General features: G+C 39.5%; 1 long non-coding RNA gene across 3 annotated transcripts in view; it reads right to left on the bottom strand.

The window, feature by feature from the left end:
- LOC150082170 (uncharacterized) overlaps window positions 1–26,672 on the bottom strand; it is a 162,874-nt gene that overhangs the window by 123,483 nt on the left and 12,719 nt on the right. Inside the window, exon 3 of one of the 3 annotated variants that reach the window (XR_016547310.1) lies at window positions 18,715–18,786. The exons of the other annotated variants lie outside the window; for them this stretch is intronic. This is a non-coding gene — a long non-coding RNA (uncharacterized LOC150082170). Of the gene's footprint in view, window positions 1–18,714; window positions 18,787–26,672 lie in introns of those variants that run through there. 3 annotated transcript variants of the gene reach the window in all.

Below are 26,672 nucleotides of genomic sequence, written 5' to 3' on the forward strand. Positions count from 1 at the left end.
TTAGTTTACATTTATGCTGTACATTACGAAGAGAAACAGAAAAGGCATAAAAATGTTGGATAGATCAATAGAGGACAAAACAAAGTGAAGAGGTAAAATTATTTATATCAATAACTGTGTAGTTAGCAAGAGGTCTGTCAGTGGCAACTTGGTAATTGGCGAACTGGCAACCACCCAGTGATTCACGTCACAGGCCCGAGAGCTTCTTAAGGAAGAACTGTAACGTGTTAAATAAAATGTATGCATTGCCTTTTCTAGTTCATCATCAGTAATTCACTTTTGTGACTGGTCAGTTCCTCTGATGAGCTGTCTCCATCTTTGTCTCTCTTGTGCCGTTTGTTTTAGTTCCTCAAAATTTAGAAGTCCTACTTTATCCAGCAACATCCCAATGAAGGTATTTTTTGGTCTTCCCCTAGGGCATTTTCCCTTCAAAGTCTCCTCCATGGCATCCAGAACCAAACCACCATGTCTAATCACATGGCCCACCCATTTGAGCCTAGTTGATCTTATTTTACCTAAAATTTTCCTTTGTTCTTGGACACAGGAGAAATTGTTGAAGTTAAACATAAAAAAGGAACTTGGGGCAGATGAAATCTATCCAGTTATATTGAAGGAGGCAGCAAGGGAAGCAAGCAAACTCTTAGCCATAATTATGAGAGCATCCTTAGATTCAGAGGAGGTCCCTATGGACTGGAGATGTGCAAATGTATTCCCAATTCACAAAGGAAGTTCAGAGGGTGACACAAATAATTATAGACATGTTAGTTTAACTTCTCTTCCAGGGAAAATAATAGAGTCACTGGTTAAAATGATGCAGGATCACCTGGACAAGGCTGCAGTAATAGTTCAGACACAGCATGGGTTTGTTAAGGGGAAGTCTTGTCTGACCAATTTTATTGGATACTATGATATGGTGACAAAGGAACTTGGATGCAAAAAAATAATTTTGATATCACATATCATATACTTGGATTTCAGAAAAGCTTTGATACTGTTGCACATGGAAGACTGCTGTACAAATTTGGGCGGTATAGCATTAAGGGCAAGTTGCTGCAATGGATAAAGGGATGGTTGAGTGGGAGACAGCAGAGTGGTAATAAATGGCTGCTCTATGTGGACTAATGTTATTAGTGGAGTTTCCTAGGGCAGTGGTCTCCAAAGTGGGGTGCACAAGATGATCCATGGGGGGGGGCAATATAATCTAAAATAAATCAATATTTATTAATTATGAAAACTCTAGTTTTTCGAAAAGTAATTAAAAATAAACATTATAAATATTGTAAATGTTTTTTTAATACTTCAGTATGTAGCTTTGTTTGATCATGCCATCATGCACATTGTACTTGAACTTCAAATTAATTTTGATTTGTATTTTTTTATTTGTGATCTTTTAAAAAGGTATGTAATGCCTTCCATTATGTAATGGAAGATACTTTAGATGTAATGCCTTCCATGTTTTAATATCAATTATTGATTAATGATTTAATTAATGATGTAATATTATTTAATAAATTAATGATTTATAAATAAAAAAATATATTAAACTTATATATTTAATTTTTTATTCCGGGGTGCATGCTAGTCCTTTTAAGTAAAATAAGGGTATGCGACCAAAAAAGTTTGGAGACCACTGCCCTAGGGTTCATTGCTGGGCCCATTGTTATTTTGTACGATTATCAATGATATCGATGAAGGTATATCGGGCTTAATGTCCAAGTCTGCAGATAATACAAAGGTTGGCAGGGTTGTTAATGACAGTAAAGACATGTTACTGCAACAAGATCTAGAAAAGTTAGGCAGATGGGCTGAGAAGTGGCAACTGAAGTTTAACATTGACAAATGTAAAGTACTGCATATGGGTAGCAGTAACCCAAGAGAAACATACCAACTGTGTGGTACTACACTCAGGGAGGGGGAGAATGAAAAAGACCTGGGGGTAATTGTGCTGTCAGATATGAAGTTCTCTGAGCAGTGCAGACAGGCTGTCAGAGCAGGTCATGGAGTTGTCAATGATATATAGGAATTTTGCTGGTAGGGGGTGATTACCCCATTGTGTCAGGCCACACCTTGAATACTGCGTACAGGTCTGGAGGCCTCATTTTAGGAAGGATGTAGAGTTAGAACGAGTACAGAGAAGGGCAACAAGATTGGTGAGAGGAACAAAGGGGTGCTCTCACCAATCTTGTTCACTGTATTCATCTATGCCCTCCTCAAGTTCTGTAAGTTGCAGCAGCTGGAGACTAGGAACCTGCAAAGTGATCTGATTGAGGTGTATAAGGCCATGAATGGTTTCAGCAGGCTCAATGCTGATGAGACACTTCCACCTGCTCAGATTAAGAACCTGGGGGGGGGGGGGGGGGGCATAGATTCAAATTGAGGAAAGACAGTTGTAGAATAGATGTGCAGAAGTTTACCTTTAGCCAGCAGGTAGTTGATTGCTGGACATTACTGACTCAGCATAGGTGTTATAACTGCGAATTTTCATTGTCACGAGGAGTTACTGGCTTTGGGTACCCTTACTACCAGGACACGTGGAATTGACATCTTTCTTCAACATCTTCAAAGAAAAATGCCGCGAAGCAAAACTGTAATTTAGTAACTGTACACACAGATGGCGCACCTTCCATGAGAGGAAAACACGAAGAATTTGTTGCATTACTACAGAAAGAATTGCCAGATCCAGATACTTTGATTTCCTTTCACTGTATTCTTCACCAGCAGAATCGGTGTGACCAATCTAGTTTTAAGTGACACATTAAATAAAGTTATAGGTACTGTAAACTACATTCGAGCAAATACATCATGACATCGCCAATTTCGCAACGTGCTTCAGCTTTCTGAAACATTCAGTGTGGAACTGCCATATCATTCTAAAGTGCGCTGGTTGTCGCAAGGACAAATACTTCTTAAACTTTATCTTTGCGAAAACAAATCACAAGCATTTTTGAGGAACTAAATCAACAGTGTGAATTGTCAAAAGTGGAATTCTGCAGAGATATTGCATTTTTGTGTGATATTATGTCAAAGCAAAATGATCTGAATATTTTTTTGCATGGTAAAACCAAATCTATGTATGATATATGGCTTAAAATAAAGGCATTTCAGAAAAATGCTGACCTTTTTCAAAACCTTGCTTACCCGATTGGAACTTTCAGCTGAACGCTTTCCTGAATTAGCAAAAGTAATTAATGAACAGGATATAAAAAATCATTAAGGAAATGTGACACGAAAGAATACACAGCTGTTTTAGACTTCATGACTGAAGAATACAATGAAAGGCTTGCTGATTTTAAGAAACATGATCTCACGCTGAAACTAGCTTTTCAACCAAATGTGATTGCTGTCTCCAAAGTATCCGATGACTTACAGATGGAACTAATTGAACTCTCAGAAGATAATATTCTGCAGTCTCTATTTGATGCAAAGAAGAATCCTCTTCAAATGTGGAAAAATGCTGTTGAATACCCAAATCTATGTCAACATGCTCGTTAAATGCTATCTTGTTTTCGCACAACCTACTGTTGTGAACCAACATTGTCATATATGACACAAATTAAAACAAGCTTGAGATCTTAGATGACGAATATTCACTTGGAGGACCAATTAAAACAGTGCTCAACAACGTTGGAACCAAATATCAGACTACTATTTGGCATTACGTAGTCGCAAAAAAAGTCATTAAAAGTCGTCCATTTTTAGTTTTGTTATCATCTTTGCTAAACAAATGTCTACACTAATTTTTTTGTTTAAATTCCTCATACAATAACAGGCTGTAATTAAAATTGTAAATATGCCTACAAAAATATAATTCTTTTTGTATATATTTAATTCTCAGCATGTGGCCTAATAGCACCTTGGTTAAATAAAATATGGCCTTCCAATATAAAAAGATTCCCCAACATATGTAAGAAATACACTCCAGCACTTCTTACATAAGCTGATTTTTACATAACTTAGGAATGACTAATAAAATATTTCTACTATATCCCTGATATGGAAAAATTACAAAAACCACATAATATCCTCAAAAGAATGAAGAAAAATAGTTATTATTATTATTATTATTAGCCATACGGTGCAAGGAAGCCTGAGGCTTATGCTGCACCAGCCAAAAAAAAAAAAAAAAAAAAATTCTGAATTACCTACCCCAATAGAGAGAGAAGTAGTAGGGAATCACCAAGAAAGAGAAGAATGATGATATCCAGCTGGGGACCCTGGGTGTGCCAAGCCCATACTTATATATCATAACAATTAAAACCTTTATCTGGGGACAGTAGTGAATTAACCAAAGTGGCACATAAGAAAAGAAAACATAAAAGGAAGAAAAAATGCATGTTATTGTACTGTAAAAACTGATATATATTTTATATGCCATGTAGGCTTTATAACGGATACTAAGAGAATCTAAACCAAAGTGTACATACTTAAGAAAATTTGTCTAAACCACACAATGAATCAAAGTCTATACACTTCAGGTGATGAACTGAAGGTAACTCAAAACAAACCTGAAGCATTAATACGACTCATTAATCACAGGTTGTTGTAGGCTGAGTAGAGGTCAGGGAGGTAGTACATGATATGAACTCTTCGATCTTCATCTGTTTTGTATGCTTTTTATCTGTTCATAAATTTCGCGACAAGCTGATAAGAAATCTTGAACTTTTCTTTCTATTTTCAAGAAATTTTCACCTTTTTCATCCATTCCATAAAATATAGAGAGACCTTCCCTAATTTTATAAAATGCTTCTACCATTCCCTTTAATTTGAACTGCTTCTTGGATTGCTCTGATTCCTCAACGGATTCAGCTCTCCTTTGCTCCTCAACTGGGCTAGGTTGTCTGTTGTTAAATCTTCACCTCATCCATCCACATGCTTGTCTACATCTTCATCCTCCAGGACTAGCTGCAACTCCTGGGCTAAGTTACAATTTCTTTGGTAACAGACGACATCAGCTCATCTTTGTTAAGCTCGGAATGTTTTAGAAGTTTTTTTCCAAACCCCGCTCATACAAGTTGTTGTCACATCATTCCAGGCTCTTAAAATGTTGCATATCCCATCAAGAATGTTAAACATCTTCCAAATTTGCCACAGATCCATCTTCCCTTGCTCTGTTCATTTATAGCCTCAGAAAATGTTGTCCATATGTAATAAGAAGAAGAACTCTTTATTGCATACAAAACGCACATGCCGTACACAATACCCTTCACAGCTAAAAGCCAGGGGTTAAGCTTTGAATGCCCTGATAACTCCCTGATCCATTGGTCAAATCAATGTAGATGTATTTGATGTTGTCTTGCAGATCATCTAGATGTTTAGAATGACTGGGAGCATTGTCAAGGAGTATTAATATCTTAAAAGGCACTGACATTGGTAAGCAATATTTTTCAACTTCAGGGCCAAACACATTTAGAAACCATACTTTGAACATGGTTATTGTCACCCAGGTCTTTGAGTTAGCCCTGAAATATACAGGAAGCAATTTCTTGTCAATGCCCTTAAAAGCCTGCGGGGTTTTCTGAGTGATAAACCACTAAAGATTTAAGTTTATAACCCACTATGTTACCTCCCACTAAGAGCATTACCCTGTCATTGGCCGCTTTAAACCCAAAGATTGACTTTTCTTCAATAGAAATATGAGTCTTATTAGGCATTTTTTTCCAAGAAAGGTTAGTCTAATCCACATTAAATATCTGTTGCAGAAAATAATCACCACATCTTATAATCTTATCCAATTTGTCCTTGAATTTTTCGGCAACCTCACCACCTCTGCTTGTTGCTTTGCCACTTATGGCAATGTTATGATATCTGCTTCTCTTACAGAACCTATCAAACCAACCATGAGTCGCAACAAAATTGGTTTCAGTATCATTGCTCTTCTTCTTCTTAAGATCCTCAAAAATGGCACGAGCCTTTGCTTTGATGAGGTGGAGGCGTAAGGGGATTTGTTTTTGGATCTGGTCTTCCATCCCACACAATAAGTAACTTTTCCATCTCGCTTATTAGTCCCGTTCTAGCATTGGTTATTATAGTTGACTTCAATGGTGCCAATTCCTTTACTGCTTCATGTATTCTGTCTGTCCTTTATTATTATGTTCACTGCTGACACCGACAAATCTAAATTCTGTGCAATACTTGTTAATGTTTGAACATTTTCATACATTCTTATTATTTTAATTTTCTGATCCAAATCAGTTGCTTTCCTTTTCTTGGTAGATTTACTAGTACCGCTGTCACTTATTCTCTTAGGCGGCACCATGTTAACGGTCAAAATGAAATTTCCTGTAAAGAACTTCATAGGGTTAAGTTACAAGAGATGCTGTCACACCTTATGACATGCGAATGAAGCATGCACTACACAATGATAGTTTGACACAAAGTCTTTGAAAATGGTAGGACAACATGAATTTCAACTTCACCACAATAACCAAATGTGTAACAAATATTACATACAAAATGCAAACAAAAGCTCCCACTTTGCTCTCAAAAAAAATTGAACTGACCCTACAATCCAGAAAGAAAAGAAGGAAAGGAGGCAGAGATGAAGGGCTAAAGTGCAATCTTCCAAAGGAATAGCTTATGGAATACAGTCCACATGGCTTGAACGTCGTGGGGGGTTTCTCTCAAGTGCTTTGACGTAGTTCACCTGTCTCAAACATGTTGCCGAATATTTCTTCAGAATTCTTAAAGGAGAAAATGAAATGTTAACTCTAGTTATTTATCCAGGTTCTAATTACGCCGCAGGTTACTATCCAACATAGTTTGTATGGGAACGAAAATAAAAACTTATTCACTTCGTTCCTTCATTCGACTTCACTCTTAAAATTTATACAGAATGTATCTTTACGATTTTACCAAAAAAATTTACTCAAGTCCAAAGTTACATAAGTCAGGGACTAACTATATATCAAGAAGTAAACAAATACTGCATAATAAGTGAGTCTAAACATTTTTTTCCCTCATGAACTGCTAAAATAATTTTTCATATCCTGAGGAGGCCTTACCTATGAAAACATTTACAGGTCAGAAAAGGTTGATGGCAAGGAGCACAATTCATTTATTGTCATATATATGTCAGTTTACATTATAAGGGGGAACATTTTTCTTATCTCTTCTGTATTATTTAATCTTTTCTTTTCTTTTTTTCCCCCAAATATAAAAATAACAAACCAAAATATATCCAAAGTAGGCTACTTTCAGTAGCCATTTTGTATCTTCAAGAAAGTCGGAAAAACTGGCTTTATTATTATTTTTGAAGAGAAGCAATACTTCCTCTTGCAGATTAAACACCTTTGTTAAAAGTTTCCCTTTTGAAAACTGTCTAATTTCAGTGTCATCATCTTTTACATATTTTCACATAGCTTTGCAAACATCCATGACTCAAGAAGGCACTGCTTTATAAAACTGACCATATTCACAGCTACATCAAGGACTTGTTTTACATCTTTCCCATCAGTTGCTGGAACAAGAACTTCCCAGTGGGGAATGCAGTGGATCATTATGACACCAGGGTTTTTTTTTTCCCCCTTTGATGAGGGTAACAAAGCCTTTTATTGAGATGATCACTGAGGGGGCGCCATCAGTGCAAATTTCAACACACTGGCTCCATGAAAAACCACAGGATTCCAAATAAGACAAGGTGTTAAAAATATATTGACCTTTGGTCACCTTTGGCAGTTCTTTTCAAACAAAATTCTCCATTATTTCACCTGGCGCCTCCATAGCCAGGTGAGCAGGAGCAGCAGTGCGTAGCACACACTTCTTGATTAGACCGAGGTTCGAGCCCGTGACCACCAAATACGGAGGGTGTGGAAAGGTCAGGGAATGACCACTGCATATCCCCGGAGCAATATGGCCTTAGTTGCTAAAGCTCCTAAAAACCAAATAACAAACAAACAAACATTATTTCACCTTTGTTTTCAAATCATATGAATGCCAACAGCTGGACTTTACTTATTACGTCTGTTGACTCATCAACTTGGAGAGTAAAGTTGGTATTTCTTAGTATTTCAGGGCAAGCAAGCATTGTTTTTTTACAAGTGGCCATTATTAGTAGCAAAGAGTTGATTTAAATTGGCCAGGCCCATAACAGTGTTTACTAATTTCTCCCAACAAACAATGCACAGCAGAATGAGGCAAATTTCATCTGCAGTCCATGTAAAACCCATGGACAAGTAATAGTCATTGTAAAGGCAAATTTTTTTTCAAAAAAATTATCATTACTTGGCAATGATAATTTTGATTCCTTTTTCACTGTACCCTCCTTCAGTGATAAGCCTTCTTTTCATATATTTCAACGTTTTTCAATCTTCAACAGCTGTATGAAAATACTGTTACATGGGCGGCATTTTAGATACACAAAAAAGGACCATGGTTGAAAATGTGGTAAAAATGCTCATTACAAAACTATGCAAAGACTACAAGATTTGTAGTCTTTGCAAATCTACAAAACAGCAAATGACAATAATACACACTAAACACCGCTTATAAAATCACTCCCAAAACATTCACAATTGCTGAGATCTATGGAACTGCACTATCTACTCAAGACTGACTCAGTTGCCCAATCATCACTCTTTAAAAAGTTTAAATAAAGGAAAAACCTTCTCCAACAATCTCTGATAGCAGAGAGAGATCAAGAAAAGACTAGAAACAGTGAATACTGGTTGGCAGTGGGCAGGCAAAAGGGATTCTAGGAACCTGACCTGCAGATATGGACACCATTTCCAGAAAATGTTTGCCGCACTGCTCTTTTTCTCTTGGTGACATAGAGCTTGCCTTTCTCTTGTTGCCCTGGTGAAGTGCTCTGTAACAATACAAAATTAACACAGACACAATACAACTAATTTTTTTTTTTTTTTTTTAATGAAAAACCCCAAACACAAGAGGTATTAGAACCTATAGTACTTAGTAACGTGCTTGGGTTGAAGGTTCAGAAGATGAGAGAAGATATTTGTTGACATTAGACTTGAACTTCTATAGACTGTAATTTTCAGTAAAGACATATGAAGGAAGGTTGTTCCAAAAAATGGCATTTGAATGAATAAACAAGGGAAATGAAAAGATGGTTCTGTAAGTTTGAAGTTGGACAGGAAATGGATGTTGGCTGGTGGCAGCACGTGTTCGGACTGTTTTGAAAGAGAGAGAGCAGGAATTATAGAAGCCAATTCAGAAGAACAGTGCCCATGGAAGTATCTGTAAAGGCATGCAGCAGAAACAGCACATCAATGAGACAGCAAGTGGAGAGACTGTTAGAGAGGAATCATTAATTAACCTAACTGCCCTCTTCTAAATGTAATCTAGAAGGCTGAGAGAGGTTTTGGGGGACACCACCCCAGATGTGGGAACAATATTCCATGGTAGAGCGGATTTGCAATTTGCACAGAGTGAACAGCTTTTTGGAAGAAAAGTAACGCCGAGAGCAAAAGAGAAAACCAAATTTTTTAGATGCAGAGGAAGCAATATTTATAATGTGCTTATGCCAAGAGAGATTAGAAGTCAGGGTAATCCCCAAAAGAGATATATCAACTTGCCTAAAAATTAGAGTCACCAAAGATAAGCATAGGAGCAGAAAAATCCTTTTTGCGAGATATTAGACAAGACTGAGATTTAGAAGGTTTGAAATTAACTAAGTTGTCTTTGCCTCACTGGAGAATTACCTGGAGATCAGCATTTAAGGAATTGGTAGTAGAGGATATTCGAGAAGTAGAAGCTGATTGAGCAGGGTAAGGTTTCTCAAAATCGAAAGTAGAATGGAACGTGCTATCATTGGAAAAACTATGGATAGGATTTCCAGTCAATGGAAGAAGGTTATTAATATACAAGCGGAAAAGGGTGGGGGAAAGAACTGAACTTTGGAGGACACCAGCATTAGTGGAGAAGTTAGAAGACTTCTCCACTAATGCTGGTTAGAGAGCCATCTACCCCTGCCCTCGGTGAGCAATCAGAGAGAAAACTGGATAACCAATTACAAAAAACAGTTGGCAAACCATAAGATGGAAGCTTGTGTAGAAGACCTTTATGCCAAACATGATCGAAAGCCTTTGAGATGTCTAGAGCAACTACTTGTGTTTCACCAAACTTTTCCATAAATGGGTAATATAAGCCAGAATATCACCAGTGGATCGACACTGACGGAATCCATACTGGTGATCGTTGATTTCTCCATTACTTTAGAAAGAGAAGTAATTGCAATGGGACGATAACTGAATGGGAGGGATTTTTCACCCTTTTTAGGAATTGGCTTGATATGAGCAAATTTCTAAGCAGAAGGAAAAACACCTTTGGAATAAGAAAGTGAAAAAAGGCGGCAAAGAACAGGAGTAAGTTTAGGAGCACAGGTTTTGAGAACAAGTGGAGAAATACCATCAGGACCTGGAGCTTTCTTAGCATTAAGATCCACCAGAATCCTTCTGACATCCTTTTGACGGAAGACCACAGGAGGCATTGAACAGAGCGTGTTGGGAATGGTGGGAGGTGTTTTCCAAGATCATTAATACATGAGTTGGAAGAAAAATGGGATGCTAGCAGGTCAGCTTTAAAACTGACCTGCTAGCATTACAAAACTGACAAGAGAACCATCTGGTTTTGACAGAGGTGGGCAAAAGTTGCAGACAAAAGCTTTGGCAAGAGACCAGAATGCTCTGCTACCATTAGGGCAAGAAGCAATTTTTCTACTCTTAGCCTGTTTAAAATCTACTTTAGACTGATTAATAACTGCTTTACAATTGTTGCAAGCTTTGGTGTAGGCAGAAAATGAAACTGAAGAATTATAAACGAGCCAATTATGATATGCAACGTTCTTCTCTTGAAAAGCCTTAGCACATTTATTGGAAAACCAAGGTTTAGATAAAGGACAAGATTTTAAAGTGGAGTGTGGGATAAAGGATTCCATACCTACAAGAATAATTTCACTGACATCAGAATTTTTGAAACAGTAGTCTGACCAAGGAAAAGAAATCTCGCAGGTCATCCCATTCTTGTAATGCCAAACAACACGAGGTTGGGAATAGTCATGAGATAAAGGCTCCACTGGAGAAGAGACAATCACCAAGTTGTGATCTGAGGTGCCTAAAGGACCATTCAATTCGACCGTGTACTTAGAAGGGTTGTTTGTGAGAAAAAGATCAAGCGTGTTGGCTGTATATTTAGGATTGTCCGTTATTCTTGTACGTAAATGAACAATCTGTATGAGGTCATTAGTAATTGCAAAAGCCTGAGCATCTCAACCAGCTGATCTAGTCACACAGATCAGTGTGACTAGAAAATGGAAGCCAGCTGGAGTTGTGAACATTAAAATCATCAAGGAAAATTATCTCACTGTTAGGAAAGTTGGACTGGAGAAAGTCAAGTTGCAAAGACAAGTCAAGAGAAGTCAAGTTGTAACTAAATATAACCTTAAATGTGAACCGACCAAAACAAAATAGAGACAGTTTGCAGTGCATGGAGATTACATCATATTTTGCCAACTGCCATATTTTTGCAACATTTCAAGGGATATATTTATTAATTTTTTTTGTGGTAATTCAAAATTTTTATTATTTATTCTATGATTTCTTGCAGAAGCCTGGTTGAGAAATATTGGTATAACCATTTAGTGAATATTGGTGGGGAAAGGTACATGGAAGATTGTTTTAATTTCAAATTATTATAAAAAAAAAAAGTGATGTCTGAGAGATTCCATGCTGGCTAGAAAGAGTTCAATATACTTTCAGAGGTTTCCACTGTTCTACCAGTATAGTTAAATATTTAACCAAAGACAACCAATATGTATACATATGCTTCAACATCTATCCCCAGGGGGGCTCATATCTGGTGAGTATGCATTGACACACCTAGGGTCCTAAGCTGGATATCACCATTCTTCTCTTTCTTGGTGATTCCCTTCTACTTCTGAGTCTTGTTCTTGTTCGTTCTCTCTCTCTCTCAGGGTAATTCAGAATTTTTTTTTTTTTTTTTGGCTGGTGCAGCATAAGCCTTAGGCTTCCTTGCACCATATAGATGATGATAATAATAATAATAATAATCTTTTTTCACTTTGGTGGCATGAATCAGTTGAAACTGTTTAACTTATCATTCCACTTAACACTTTTTTCTAGATAGTAGTGAATGTCCAAATAATCTTTCATTTTCACAGGAAGGCAAGTAGTCCCTTTTTTCAGCTAAAATTAGTCACACCACAAGGATAGCCTGTTACCACCAAGTAATCAACCTACTCTTTTAATTTATTTCCTACTCCAGTTTTAGGCCTACCATACGGGGGGGGGGGGGTTATTTCAATGTAGTGTTGAAGTGTAAATAATTTCATAAGAAATGCTTCACTGCATTATTCCTTGCTGTCTTGGAAAAGCTTTGTTCCCTCCAGTGACAAGTTTGGGCTTATGCTCACTTTTGAAACAACATCATTATCTACAACTGAATATCATCAATCCATTATTCATAAAAAACCCAAGGAACCACTTTTATGACTATTTTCAGTCTTATTGGACCCTCATTAGATAGTGGGTGGGGGCCTTCTAATACAACTTCAGGTCAAAACTGTAAATAAATGTACAAATTCTAAACAAGTAGCCAAGTGTTGGATGGAAGAAAAACTTCCAACGGAAATATAACAAAAGTTAACACGAATGTTAAAATGTTAGTGGGCAACATGGGAGAACTGCAAAAATTCAGAAAAAGAGGGAGGATACATTTCAAAGCAGATTTTGAAATTATCTGATAATAAACAATTTACTGCATTAGCTAAAAATGACCATCCACTATCTGATGAGGGCCCAGTAAGACCTGAAAGGGATGTAATAGTGATGCCTTGAATTTTTAATAAATAATGGATTATTTATTAAAATATTAAAAATATTAGTAATTTTAACACAACTTTTGGATAACAATATCATTTATAAAGAGAGCACAATCGCAAGCCTTTCACTGGAGGGGAACCAACCTTCTCTAAGACAGCAAGATGGATATACACTGAGTTAGCTTTACGTTATTAACACCTATCTAATACCTTGTGGTCACATGTAGCTTTCCCACATTTGACCTTTGGCTGGTTGCTGACTGCTGTTGAGCCAGTCAGAGCAGACTTGTGAAACCACAGAATGGGAGCACTTAACTATGTTGGCTGTTGTTGAGATACTAACACCTCACATTCTGCCACCATAATCATTCCATGTTCAGAGTCAGAAAGATCCCAACCCATCCTTCCTCATAGACACTCAAAAAAAATTATCACCATGTGGGAAAACTACAATCTTGTATCAGCCGTTCCAGACTTTGAGTCTTCACCAGCATTACAGATTAGAATCCATTCCTACACAAGGGGTCTCATCAATATAAACCCAACTCAGTGTATATAACACAATTAAACATTAATCTTGCTTTAATCCAATTGGCCGTTAACTTCAAAAGATATAAATGTGGTCACTACAGTTGCTAAAATGTTAACAAAAGTGCTTTACTGTCAAATAAAATTACACAAAATGTTGTAATACTGTATTTTATTGCACTTATTGTATTCAGTAGATCAGCTTGAAATTTTGCAGTGTTGTATAGTGGCAATTGAAAATTATAACTGAAACTGACTGAAGCTTATCATATCTAACCAATGTTAGTTATGATCAGCATGGGCTGATAGTGAACAAAGAATATTTATTGGGACCATGCCTGCCTTAACATGAGGCAGTAAAAAAACAGTAATACATATATATTACTGTTTTTTTTTCCTGATATACATTAATATACAATTAATTCTTCAAACATTAAACTTCAAAAATTTTCTAGCTATCAGGGTTCTTTATCTTCAAAAACTTAAATGTGTTAAAAAAAAAAAAAGCAGAATTTTAATAAAAATCTTTATTTCTGCAGTCTTTAATTTTAAGAATTACATATTTGGTTCGAGTAAATAATAATAAAAAATAAGTCAACATCCACTTCACTGTTTTTTTTTTTTTTTTTTTTTCAACAAAGATAAATCATAGTCTTCATTCTATTTGCTCCATTTCTGCAAAATTTGAAAACTTTTTTTTTACCAGTTCTTCAAAAATCTTTGCATATTCAAAAATCAACATCCATATTTCAACACTGATTCTCAAAAGATACTTTTAAACAATTCAACAATTTTCCTTAATAATGAGTCATCCATTTAATGCCTTGAATTCATTCAAATTTAATTTATGGGCTTACTATTTTTCTCCCTCCAATCTGAGATAAAACAAACTTTTTGATTTCTGGACTGAATCTTCACGTTAAAGCTACTTCTAGAGCATTAGCTTGAAGGATCAGTCCAGAAATAAGTTCTTTTGCTCTCACAATGATTTCTGATTTCTCCATGTGTAATTCTTTATATTCTGATTTCCAAACACTTTCTCTTTAATGGCTTCACTGTTGGATATGAATGATGAAACACCACTCTGTGAGAGATTAAGGATATGGTTATTGAGCAGTGGCTGCCATTCCTGATTATAAAATAGGTGCCACCAGACAGCACAGAACAAAATACAAGTGAATACATTAAGTCAATGCATATAGACAGAGAAAAGTAAAATATGGTACTCTCAATAAACACTAGAAAATGTAATACAAAAAATATAATACAATAGAACCTCAAAAATCTGAAACTTTTTGAATATTTACGAGTATAGTTGACTGTAAAAAGACAGAGGGAAAATAGGCTGGCCAAATTTAAAATGCAGCAGGTGCCAAATTTATGTATTATGTTCCATTAATAATTTTCATACAATTTCTTTTCTGTTTTATTTACATTGAAAGTACAGAATTCGTGGGATACCTGGTCCTGGGCAACGTGATGCTGTCATCCCTCTCGCTAGTGGACAAACCCACCGCTTGGCAGGTATATAGGTACACTGCATTCACATAGATGGTAATTCTATGTCAGTATGGATAAACATTGTGAGTTAACCGACTTTGAAAGAGGGATGATAGTGGTTGCCTGACGCATGGGTCACTCTATTGCAGAGGTGGTACAGAAATTGCACTATCCCTGTTCGACAGTATCAAGAGTGTATCGGGAATACACCATATACGGAATAACATTTCATTGTGGACAGCGCTGTGGGTGGATGAACGTGGCTGTCGACATGTCTCGCATTGTTTCAGCCAACCGGAGAGTGACAGTGGCACAAATCACCACCAACTTCAACAAGGGAGGTGCCAGAAATAAGTTATGGAGTTGCCAACCCACCAGAGTCCCATTGCTAACACTAAAACACAGGGCTCTACTCCTCAACCGGGTGAAAGAACATTGACACTGGACCTCGAATGATTGGAGACAGGTCTGCTGGTCCAATGAGTCCAGTTTCCAGTTATTTCGAGTGGACGGGAGGGTGCGTATCTGGCAGAAACCGCATGAAGCTATTCACGCATTGTGTCAACAAGGAACTGTTCAGGTAGCTAGACAGTTAGTAATGGTCTTGGGAATGTTCAACTGGAACATGTTGGGACCTCTGGTACATCTAGACACATCTCTGAACGGTGCAGGTTACGTGTTCATCCTTGCAGACCATCTGCATCCTTCATTGTCATTATGCACCCACAAGGCAATGGACTCTTCCAGCAGGACAATGTGCCTCCCCTCAGAGCTGTGGTGACTAGAACATGGTTCAAAGAGCATTCTGCAGATTTTACCACAATGGAATGGCCTCACTCACCAGATATGAACCCTGTGGAGCACCTTTGGGATTCAGTGGAAAGGTCTGTTCACGCTTTGGATCCACCACCCAGGAACGCGACAGAATTATGGACAGCAGTGCAGCAAGCATGGAGTCAGAGTGACTGCCCTTACCCAGGCGAAAAGTGGACCTACCAGTTACTAGGTGGGTATCCCATGATTTCCATGCACTCAGCGTATTTTCCAGCATGTATGTCAGTGTTACTATGTAATTGCAACATATAAAATCATCAATTTTGCAAGATTTTCAATACTAGTTCACAGTATAGTATTTAATAGTAGTAGTGTGTTTACTTTTTAAACTAATTCAGTAGCTGAAATCATATTGCACTGTTTATACCTATGGTTTATACTGTTTATATTAAAAACTATTGAACAATTGCAACACCCACACTGGAGGCAGCAGCCAAACCCACAACCTTTACTTAAGCAAGTATGTTACCACCCACCAGACCAATCTGACAGTACAAGTTAACATTTTGCCATAATGCTGGTGACTATCATTCTATGAAGATTATAAGAATCAGAACTACTGCATTATCTAATAAAAATAGATAAAAAATTTCCACTGAATAAATAAATTAATTTTCTGCTTATACTCTGGGAAGGTCAGAGGTGGTTCACATGATAGAGAAAATGCAAGAACATCACTTTACTATATAGGTCATGTAGGTTTGAACCACAGTTCAAACTGCTCTCGGTTATGGAGACTTAAACTAAGCATAACCCTCAAAATGCCACAATTTTCAAAAACCTGGAATGTGCTGTGTTCCTGAGGATACTAGATTTATAAAGCTCTAAAACATAATGCACAGTAAAAAGATGGAGGCTGAGTAAAAGAGTGAACCATATGTTACAGCCGAACATGTTATGCACCCCCTAACAATAATTTGTGTTTGCATATTGCAAGTAGGGGGTCTTCGATATTCATCTCAGCAACAGAAAAAGCTGGGACCATCCACTGTGTGGAGAGGGTGAAGAGAGTTTATAAATTGGTTGATAGTTCTTTTTAGTATATGCTTGACTAAGACAAGGGCGCTTGTCTCAGTCAAGTCCAATTCCTGGGGGCTACAGATGAACAGGGTCTTTGTGGCCAGACTCTAAATCATTTTAACCTTGAAATGGGATAGGAGAGATTGGAATGAATCAAGAAATGTATTGGTATCAGTGGGTTTCTGGAAGTCTGTCATGTGAATGGGTAGGTCCACTTGATCAGAATGCCAAGGAAGAGGCAAGCACCATGCTGCTTCAGTTCCCACATGAAAGGAGGGTATGGTTTCCCTTACCATGGTCTCAAGTTAGGAACACCTGGGGTGGGAGGGGGAGGAACAGCGATGTGCCTGCTCATAGCATCTGCAAGGGACATGCTTTCTGACAAACAGTGCCATAAGAACCTCCAAGATGATACATATGGACCTGAAGAGAATTTCTGGAAGCTTAAGCTATCCAACACTGCCCAGGCTCCAACATCAATATAAACAAGCATTCTGTCCTCAACAAGCACCAGAAGACTGCAACACGCATGCAAGGGTGAGCAAGCAAATCTACAGCCATTGGAACTCTCCTGTCCACACATTTCACTTCTTCCTGTATTTTGCATGTGTGCTGTGTGTTGGCACCTACACCAATGAACAATGAACAAAAACATTATGACCAGCAAGTTGTTATGCAAGTCAAAGCAACTGCAGGTGGACTACAGCGCGTGTGCATATAAAAAACACCTGATACTGAGCTCCCTTAATCAGTGTTACTCTTGTTCTTCAGATGAGAAAGGCAGCGGACTTAAGTGAGTTTGACAAAGGCCAAATTGTATTGGCCAGACAACTGGGTCAGAGCATATCCGAAATGACAGGCTGGTGGGTGCTCACGGTCAGCAGTGGTTAGTATCTACCAAAAGTTGTCCGGGGAAGGGAAACCCATGAACCGCCAGCGAGGTGTTGGATGAACACAGCTCATCAATGCTCAAGGTGAGCGAAGGCTCTCCTGGATGGTATGTGGCAACAGAAGGGCAACTGTGGAACAACTTGCCAGTAATTGGAATGCTGGTGACAGGAGTGATGTGTCACAACACACACTACATCGAACCCTGCTGAAAATGGGGCTGCGTAGCTGCAGGCCACTCCGAGTGCTCGTGCTAACCACGGTTCACTGGCGACAGTGCCTACATGCGAGCATTGAAACTGGACTCTGAGTGATTGAAAGAAGGTCATCTGGTCCGATGAATCACGTTTCGTGTTCACAAAGTGGACAGCCGGGTATGCATGCGGCGTTTACCTGGGGAAGTGATGGTGCCTGGATGCACTGTGAGACGAAAACAAGCCGGTGGTGGCAGTGTCATGCTTTGAGCAATGTTCTGCTGGTATACCCTGGGTCCAGTCATCCATGTGCCGGGCACTCTGACTTCTATTGCCTACCTAAACACCATTGCTGACCTTTCAAAGGTCAGAAGGAAAGACCGTTGCCCTTTTATGGCAACGGTCTTTCCCTCTGGCGGTGCCGTCTTTCAGCAGGATACCGCGCCATGCCACACTGTCCAGATTGTTCGAGACTGGTTCGTGGAACATGAGAAAGACTTCCAGGTATTCCCCTGGCCTCCAAATTTTCCCAGACATCAATCCCATCGAGCATCTGCGGTTTGTGTTGGAACAGCAACTTCGATCTGCAGCATCTCAACCACGGACCTTACAGGAGTTAAGGGATCTGCTGGTTACATGCTGGTACCAGATACCGCAAGACAAATTTAGAAATCTTGTAGCATCCATGCCTTGTCAGGTACGAACTGTTTTGGCTGCACATGGAGTACCAACATCATATTAGGTAGGTGATCATAATTCTTTGGCTCATCAGTATATTTCATAATCCACCAATCAACAAACATATCTAATTTACACAGACTGATGTTTAATCATTTGTATCCAATATGCTAATTTCATGTGTTCAAATGCACATCAACTTAATTTGTTCAGATATTCATGAATCTGCACCATTCCACATTTAAATGGTCAACGATTTGCTTTACTTTCAAATTTTTCCTTTCCCCCATTTTGATAAATGTCAGACTTTTGCTTCAAATTCAAAATCAACTATTCCTTAGCCACCATTTCCTGTAAAAATTAAATATGTACAATATGTAAGTACTAATCCAAAAATTTAAGTCAAAATTTTATTTTTAAAAAATGATATAAAAGTGACTACTTACATACTTATCTTTTATATCAGATTATCATGATGATATGCTCAAATAACCTAAACAACTGAATTAAATTAAATTGAATTAAATTAAACAACTGAAGCATATGAAAGAACTGAATAGTTGTGTAATAGAGCAGAGGAATTGTGGTATATCTGTGTCAACAAGAATGATAATTTCTGACGCAGCAGCAAAGGGACTTGATGATTTTGGTGGCACAACAAGTTGGTATTATAGATTTATGAAGTGAAATGGCTTAGCTCTGAGGACACACACAAGGATAGCCCAGAAAACGCAAGAACAATGTGAAAACCAAATTCTGCAATATCACAGATTTATATTTAATGCTAGAAGCACACAATCTATGAGCTTGGCCAAATTAGTAACACGAACGAAGTACCTTTGACAATTGATGTACCCTCAAACAGACGTGTGGATGCTCAAGGTAAAAAAAAAAAAAAAAAAAAAAATCAATAACTGTGAAGACATCAGGTCACAAAAAGACACACTATAATACTGTTTTAGCTTGCGTTGATGGAAAAAAACTTCTACTTCTCATATTCAAGAGAGAAACTTATGCCAAAGGATTTATTTCACCAGGTATTTTTGTCCATGTTCATCCTAAAGGGTAGACGGATGAAGATGGAGTCAACCATAGCTGGAAAAAGTGTGGCCTTCTCAAGAAACAAGCCCTACTGGTATGGGCCAGTTTCATGCACCTAAAACAGAGGCCACAAAGAGGAAGGTGGAAAAGTTGGAACACAACTTGCTGCAATTCCAGGTGGGCTTATTGGCCAACTACAAACACTGGATGTTTCTAATAACAAGCCTTTTAAAGCTTTCATGAAAGAAGAACAGACTTAGTTGTGAAGTCATTTAAGAAGTTTGGCATCAGTAGCACCTAGGATGGCACAGATGATGATATTCTGTTTGACTAGAATGACAGTTCACTTTCAGACAGCAGCAGTGACCATGAGAAGTGTGATGATCATCATGACAAGAATGACAGCGGTGATGGATTTCTGGGTTCTGAAGATTATTATTTTTTTTATTTTATTGCTCCATTTTCTAATTGTTCTTTGTATGGCAGTAATATTTTTGTATTATGAATTTTGACACGATTAAAATATTTTGGATTCACCTAAGTGTGTATGGTATTATAAATATAGTCATATGTGTAATGAAATGCTTTTGGTACAATAGAATTAGAAGTAATATATGTGCAATAAAATAAACCAGTTCATTAAAAATGTTTTTTTTCCTCTAGATAATCTTGCCAAATTATGGGTGCATCTATTACAGTGGGATTTATGGTATGCTGATGCAAATTTTATTAGGTACCTAATAATCTTTTCAATAACTCCGCCATGGACGGTCCCAAGCCCGGCTGCGAAAGGAGGAGGGTGGTCATCCTGCCGAAATGACCAGAACCGGGAAACCGGGGAAACTAGGCAAGAAACCGCATGAAATTCGGAACAAGCTCTTACAACAATGTTACCGCATCCGGGGTAGCCGATGCGCCAGCACTGGGGACCCAGGGTACTGGTGTGAAGTGGACCACTGGCCACAGAACAAGCTGTTATAACAATGTTACCGCATCCGGGGTAGCCGATGCGCCAGCACTGGGGACCCAGGGTGCTGGTGTGAAGTGGATCACTGGCCACAGCAATAAGCTTACTACGCCGAAAAGGACAATTAACATTGGCGAATGGAATGTTCGAACGGGGCACCACGTTGGACAAAAGGAAATCATTGCCCAAGAACTACTTAGGTGCAAGATATCAATCGCGGCATTATCCGAATTAAGACTCACCGGGTCTGGAACGATGATCATCCAACCACCAGCACCTAATGAAGCGGTTATGCTATTCTACTCTGGTGGTGAGAAACGAGAAGCAGGAGTGGGCTTTATGGTCGATGCTCAGGCCACCAGTAGTGTGATCGCTTTCCAACCAATATCGGACCGCCTGGCAGTCCTTACTGTCAAGGGCACCATCAAGACCCATATTATCTCCGCCTATGCGCCAACTGAGACTAGCCTGGACCCGACCAAGAATGACTTCTACAACTAGCTCCAACATACGCTGGATTCAATTCCGCAGACAGAAGTGATCATTCTCGCAGGGGACTTTAATGCCCATATTGGCGTGGACAGATCTGGTTGGGAAACAACAATGGGCAAGTTTGGCCATGGGAAGATCAATGACAACGGCTTACGTTTGTTGTCCTTTGCCGCATCTAACAACCTGATCATTGGAAACAGCCATTTCCAGCACCCTCAAAAACATCAACTTACATGGCGAAATCCATCTGGCAAGGACTCAGCAATCCTAGACTACATTTTGATCAATGCCAGATTTCGCTCATCACTCATGGACGTTCGTGCCATGAGGGGACCTGATTGCGGATCTGATCACTACCTCATCCGGGCTAAGGTGCAGCTCAAATTACGGCATGCAAAAAGATCATCTCGGTCAGCCAAGCTGGACTGGAGGCAGCTAATGAATGCTGCCAACAAACAGGCATATCAGATCGCCCTATCCAACCGCTTCGAGATGCTGGCTGTGCCCGAGGATATAAATGAAGAAGAAAAGCAGATCTCTGATGCCATCCTGGAATGTGCCAAGCCCCTATGTCCACCTGCCCGACGTCGAACGCAACCATGGATATCAGACGAGTGCCTCGACCTCGTGGACAAACGGAAACAGGCAAAGTTGGTCGACTTTGAACGGTACCGGCAGCTAAACCGAGAAGTCCGACAAAGAATGACAGCAGAAAGAGAAGCATACTGGAACCAAGTGGCAGACGATCTTGAAGTGGCGGCATCCAAAAACGAGTACCGCACTCTCTACCGCACCCTCAGATGTCTGAGTGGAAAGACCAAATTGACTAGTGACAACATCAAGAATGCTGATGGGACCTTCGTGCGATCACCATCCGAACGCCTGCAACGGTGGAGTGAATTCTTCAAAGCTTTGTATAATCACGACCCACCTCAGGGACCGCCAGCAACAGCACTCTCGATCGACCCCCCTGAGGTCTCCATGGTCGATGTTGAGCCTACAGTAGAAGAAGTGAAAGCAGCCATACAATCCCTGAAGAATGGCAGGGCACCAGGAGTGGACCAAGTCACCACAGAAGCGATCAAAGCCGGGGGAGATGTACTGCTTCGCCGACTACACTCACTCCTCAAAACCATCTGGTGCACTGAACAAATTCCGTTAACATGGAGGAAAACTATTATCGTACCGATCCACAAGAAAGGTGATAACCGGGACTGCAAGAACTACCGTGGCATCAGCCTCCTTTCCATCATCGGAAAGGTCTTTATGAAGATCATCCAGTCAAGACTGCAAAAACATCGCGAGCAAACCAGTCGAGAAGAACAGGCAGGATTTAGACCCGGGCGAGGATGCTGTGATCAAATCTTTGCCATTCGTCAGCTGATGGAGGAGAGGATCCGGTGTGGACAGCGAACCGTCATTGTTTTCATTGACTTTAAGTCTGCTTTCGACTGTGTCCACCGGCCTGCCTTATGGAAACTACTAGAGGTTGAACATGTACCTTGAAAAGTCATCACACTCCTCCAAACTGCATACAACGGTTTAATCAGCCAGGTGCGCATCCAGAATGATTTATCTGAGGAATTTACCATCCAAACTGGAGTCCGCCAAGGGGATGTAGCCTCCCCGTTGCTTTTCAACATCGTGGTCGACGCCATTATGAGGCAAGCATTCAGAAACAGACAGGGCATACAATATGACAAGGATCACTATGTGACTGACCTGATGTTTGCTGATGATAGTGCTATCCTTGCCGGTAACGACGCTGAAGCCACGGACATCCTCTACGACATTGCCCGCATTGCCCGGCCATACGGTTTGAAGATCAATGCTGGTAAGACAAAGGCCCTGACAACAGATGGGTCACAAGCCACCATCTATCTCGAAGGCGTCCAGATCGAGCAAGTGCAGGACTTTAAATACCTTGGGTCGCTGGTCCAGGAGAAGAAAGTTGCATCCACCATGGAAATCCACAGCAGAATTGGACAGGCGGCCACTGCGTTCGCCTCGCTCAAATGGTGTCTGTGGAAGAGGACCAACATTTCCACAAAGACTAAAATCCGACTCTTCCGGACTTTGATCCTGCCCATTCTTCTTTACGGATCGGAAACATGGATTTGTCTCAAGTTAGATTTGAACAAACTTGAGGTATTCCAAATGCGATGCCTGCGGCAGATCTTGGGCATCTCTCTTCGCGACCGCATCACTAATGATACCATCCGCGCCAGATGCCAACAGCAACCAACCATTGCCGACCAAATCCAGAAGCGAAGGCTCAGATGGTTTGGCCACGTATGTAGAATGGGCACGAACAGAATACCATCCACACTCCTTTGGAGACAACGACCCACCCAATGGAGCATCCAACGGACCGCGCCTAGGAAAACGTGGGCCAAGCAAGTGGAAGATGACTTGAAGAGCCGACGTCTCGACCTTAACCAGGCCAGGACTGAAGCCATGGATCGTAAGGTATGGAAGAACATCACAGAGCAAGTCCGAAACCCTGCGGCACCTACAGCAGCATACTGGTTGCGTGGCCAACCGCCTCCCCCAGCTGCCAGCTAAGGACCAAAGAAGAAGAAGAAGAAGAATCTTTTCAATTGCAATCAAAAACTTGATTATTTTTTAAATGGAAAAGTGCAGGTATCAAATATTTGTGCTGGCATACAAAATGTACCATGCACCTGCCAATATGTAATTTTTCCATAGTTTTGGTTTCTGCTTCAATTTCACTCATTCTGTGATGCTTTATGCTTGAACTGGGTATTCAGTAAATATATACTTACACTGAGTGATCACTGAATTATGACCACTCCTATGAAAACTGAATGCGACCCGTTCACCACGTGAGGTATGAGAGCGCCTAGTTAGTTTTCCTACATAGCACGGATAAAGTGTCAGTGGTTCAGTAGGTAGTAAAATTCCGAGCGCGATGGGTAAAAGGAAGGATTTATCGGACTTTGATAAAGAACAGATTGTGGGAACTCAACGAGCTGGTGCTTTGATTTCCCAAATGGCTGAACTGGTGGGGGTGTTTGAGATGTTAAAGTGTACCAGGGCTGGCGTAAAAATGGTCAAACAACGACCAGATGGCAAAACTGCAAAGGTCAGCAAAAGGTTGAAGTTAGAGGCGAGTGCCGGGTCCAATGACTCGTACAGGCGAACAGGCGCAGCACTGTTGAAGAGTTGACTACCATACAACATAGGCCAACCCGGAACAATATCTGGCATGACCATGCATCGCATGCTTGCACGTATGGGCTATACCAGCAGACGACCCCTACAGCATCCTCTCCTAACCAAGGTTCATCGGCATAAAAGACTCACCTGGTGCAAAGAGCATGCAAGTTGGACATTAGAAGACTGGAAGAAGATGTGCTGGTCGGATGAGTCACGTTATTTACTCCACACCGTGGATGATCGTGTACGGATTTGGCGTCAACAACATGAGGCCGATGGAGGCAGTTGTATGGTGTGGGGCATGTTTCACTGACAGGAACTTGGACCCCTGGTGCATGTGGAACAACGTATCACTGGTCTCCGCTATCATCAACTGCTTGCTGACTGTGTACACCCCACTATGTTACACTTTTTTCCGAATGGCGATGGTGTCTTCGAAGATGACAATGCGCCGAGCCACCGGGCACTTGTTGTGTTGGAACGGTTTGAGGAACACAGTTCTAACTTCCAGCATATCGATTGGCCTCCGAACTCCCCCGATATCAACCCCACAGAGCACTTGTGGGACACTATGGAAAGGCATATCAGGCATCTGGATACACCAATCACCTCCATACCTGCATTACACACAGCTTGGTTGTCCATACCTCCTGAACACTGCCAACATCTTGTTGAATCAATGCCATGTCGGATAGCTGCTGTACTGAGGGCAAAAGGAGGACCTATGAAGTATTAGGTAGGTGGTCATAATTCAGTGATCACTCAGTGTGTGTATATATATATATATTGGACAACAAGACTACTACTGTTCCTAAAGATGTTATTTATTCTTCTTTTTCTTATTATTCAATATAGTATCAGAATAAAGATCATAAATTTTAAGTATGCCACTTTTAACTATTTCTTGTCCTTTTCCAAAAAATCTTGATGTGCTACATGTAATGCAACAGTGTGCTTGCTTGTGTGACTTGCCGAACCTGTTGCAGGGTTAAAGGAAATAGCAGAGGCAACACTCAAAGTGCAGACTGTGACCAAAAGAGCTATAAACAATGAACGGAATAGGGAGCATGCCTCTGCATAAATTTCTAGAGTTAAGTGTGTGTATTAAGTGCCAAAGCAGCTAAGGATATGAGGTATCAATATATTGTGTCTGTAACTGTGCATATTCTTAGTCATTTGCTGAGCAAAAACTTAAGTTTCTAAGTGAGGGAAACCATAAAACCTGAGACCAACTAATTCATCCACATGGTGAAAAACATTGGAGAAATTTCAAGGGCAGCTGTTCTTAAACTACTGGCTTCTCATTAGCTGGCCCCTATTAGCATACATATGCCAAATTGTGAATAATGTTGTCTAGGTGAACAGCAAATGGTGTATGGAAGTAAACCTTCCATTTAAACACACAGCAAATCAAAAATCAAATGAAGTAAAGCTTTTACAGTAAACCCCCACTATTCGCGGGGGTTACTTCCTGAGAAATGCCGCGAATACCGAAAACGCAAATACTGAGTTATGGCTCCCATAGTAATAAAGGGGTTCTGTTCCAAAGTATGAAATATATAAGAAAAACTAGTCTATGTATGTATTATACGTACCTTCATAATATGACATGTACGTAGACAGTACATAGTGAAATGCAAGCATACGGCATCGAAATGAAAATAAGAAACAATTTAATATTGAATATAATATTTATTAGAAATTTCAAACAAATCTTTCAATCCAGCACCTTTGCTATAGCAAAAAACTTATCCTGCCAGTGCTATCACCAGTTTCGCTAAAGTGTCGATAAAGGTGTTTTGCCTTTTCACAAATTAAAGGGAATTTTATTTTGAGTTCAGTCTTCTATCCACAGATTCAAAGCCTTTTCCATTTTTTCTAATTTCGATTGGCATCACGAGTTAGAGCAAATTTTTGAAGCAATTAGCGCGTTTTCACAGACACTACGGCAGATTTTTTCTTCCGATTTCTTGATTGATCATACCATTGACTTATTGATTTTATAATGTTTTGCCACTGACAAGACACTTTCGCTATTAGAAATTTTGTCTAATAACTGAATTTTATTCGCTAATGTCATCACCTTCTTTGATCTTTTCACAATTCCCTTGTTATTCATAGCCATATTTTTGTAAGGATTAGAAAAGAACTTGTCCACAATAAAGTCACTTTCTTCCGTTAACACACTCAAAAAAGTCCGTTTACACTAACACACTGCAAAACGGTAGATTTTTCACTTTTGTAAGCATATCAATTTACAAATTGATAAATTTATTCAATTTATAAGCATATAAATTAAAAGCAAACCACGAAACCTTCCATGACAAGCGCATAGCACATACTGAACAAGGATTGGTGAGAAACATCCATGTCTGCAATTTTGTCACCCCTCTCCCCCCACCAACTGAGTGTTGTTCTGACCGGGAAAGATGATTTTAGCCACGCCCATGTTTTTTTTATGGCAGAAAATGTTCACAGCGATTTAAAATTCACATTTTTTTTTTTTAGGTTATCATTTTATATTAAATCAGCGACCGCGAATAGCAGGGGTTTACTG

Source organism: Mastigoproctus giganteus, chromosome 8 (genome assembly GCF_048544385.1).
Source record: "Mastigoproctus giganteus isolate SK-2022 chromosome 8, ASM4854438v1, whole genome shotgun sequence".
Lineage (NCBI taxonomy): Eukaryota > Metazoa > Arthropoda > Arachnida > Uropygi > Thelyphonidae > Mastigoproctus > Mastigoproctus giganteus.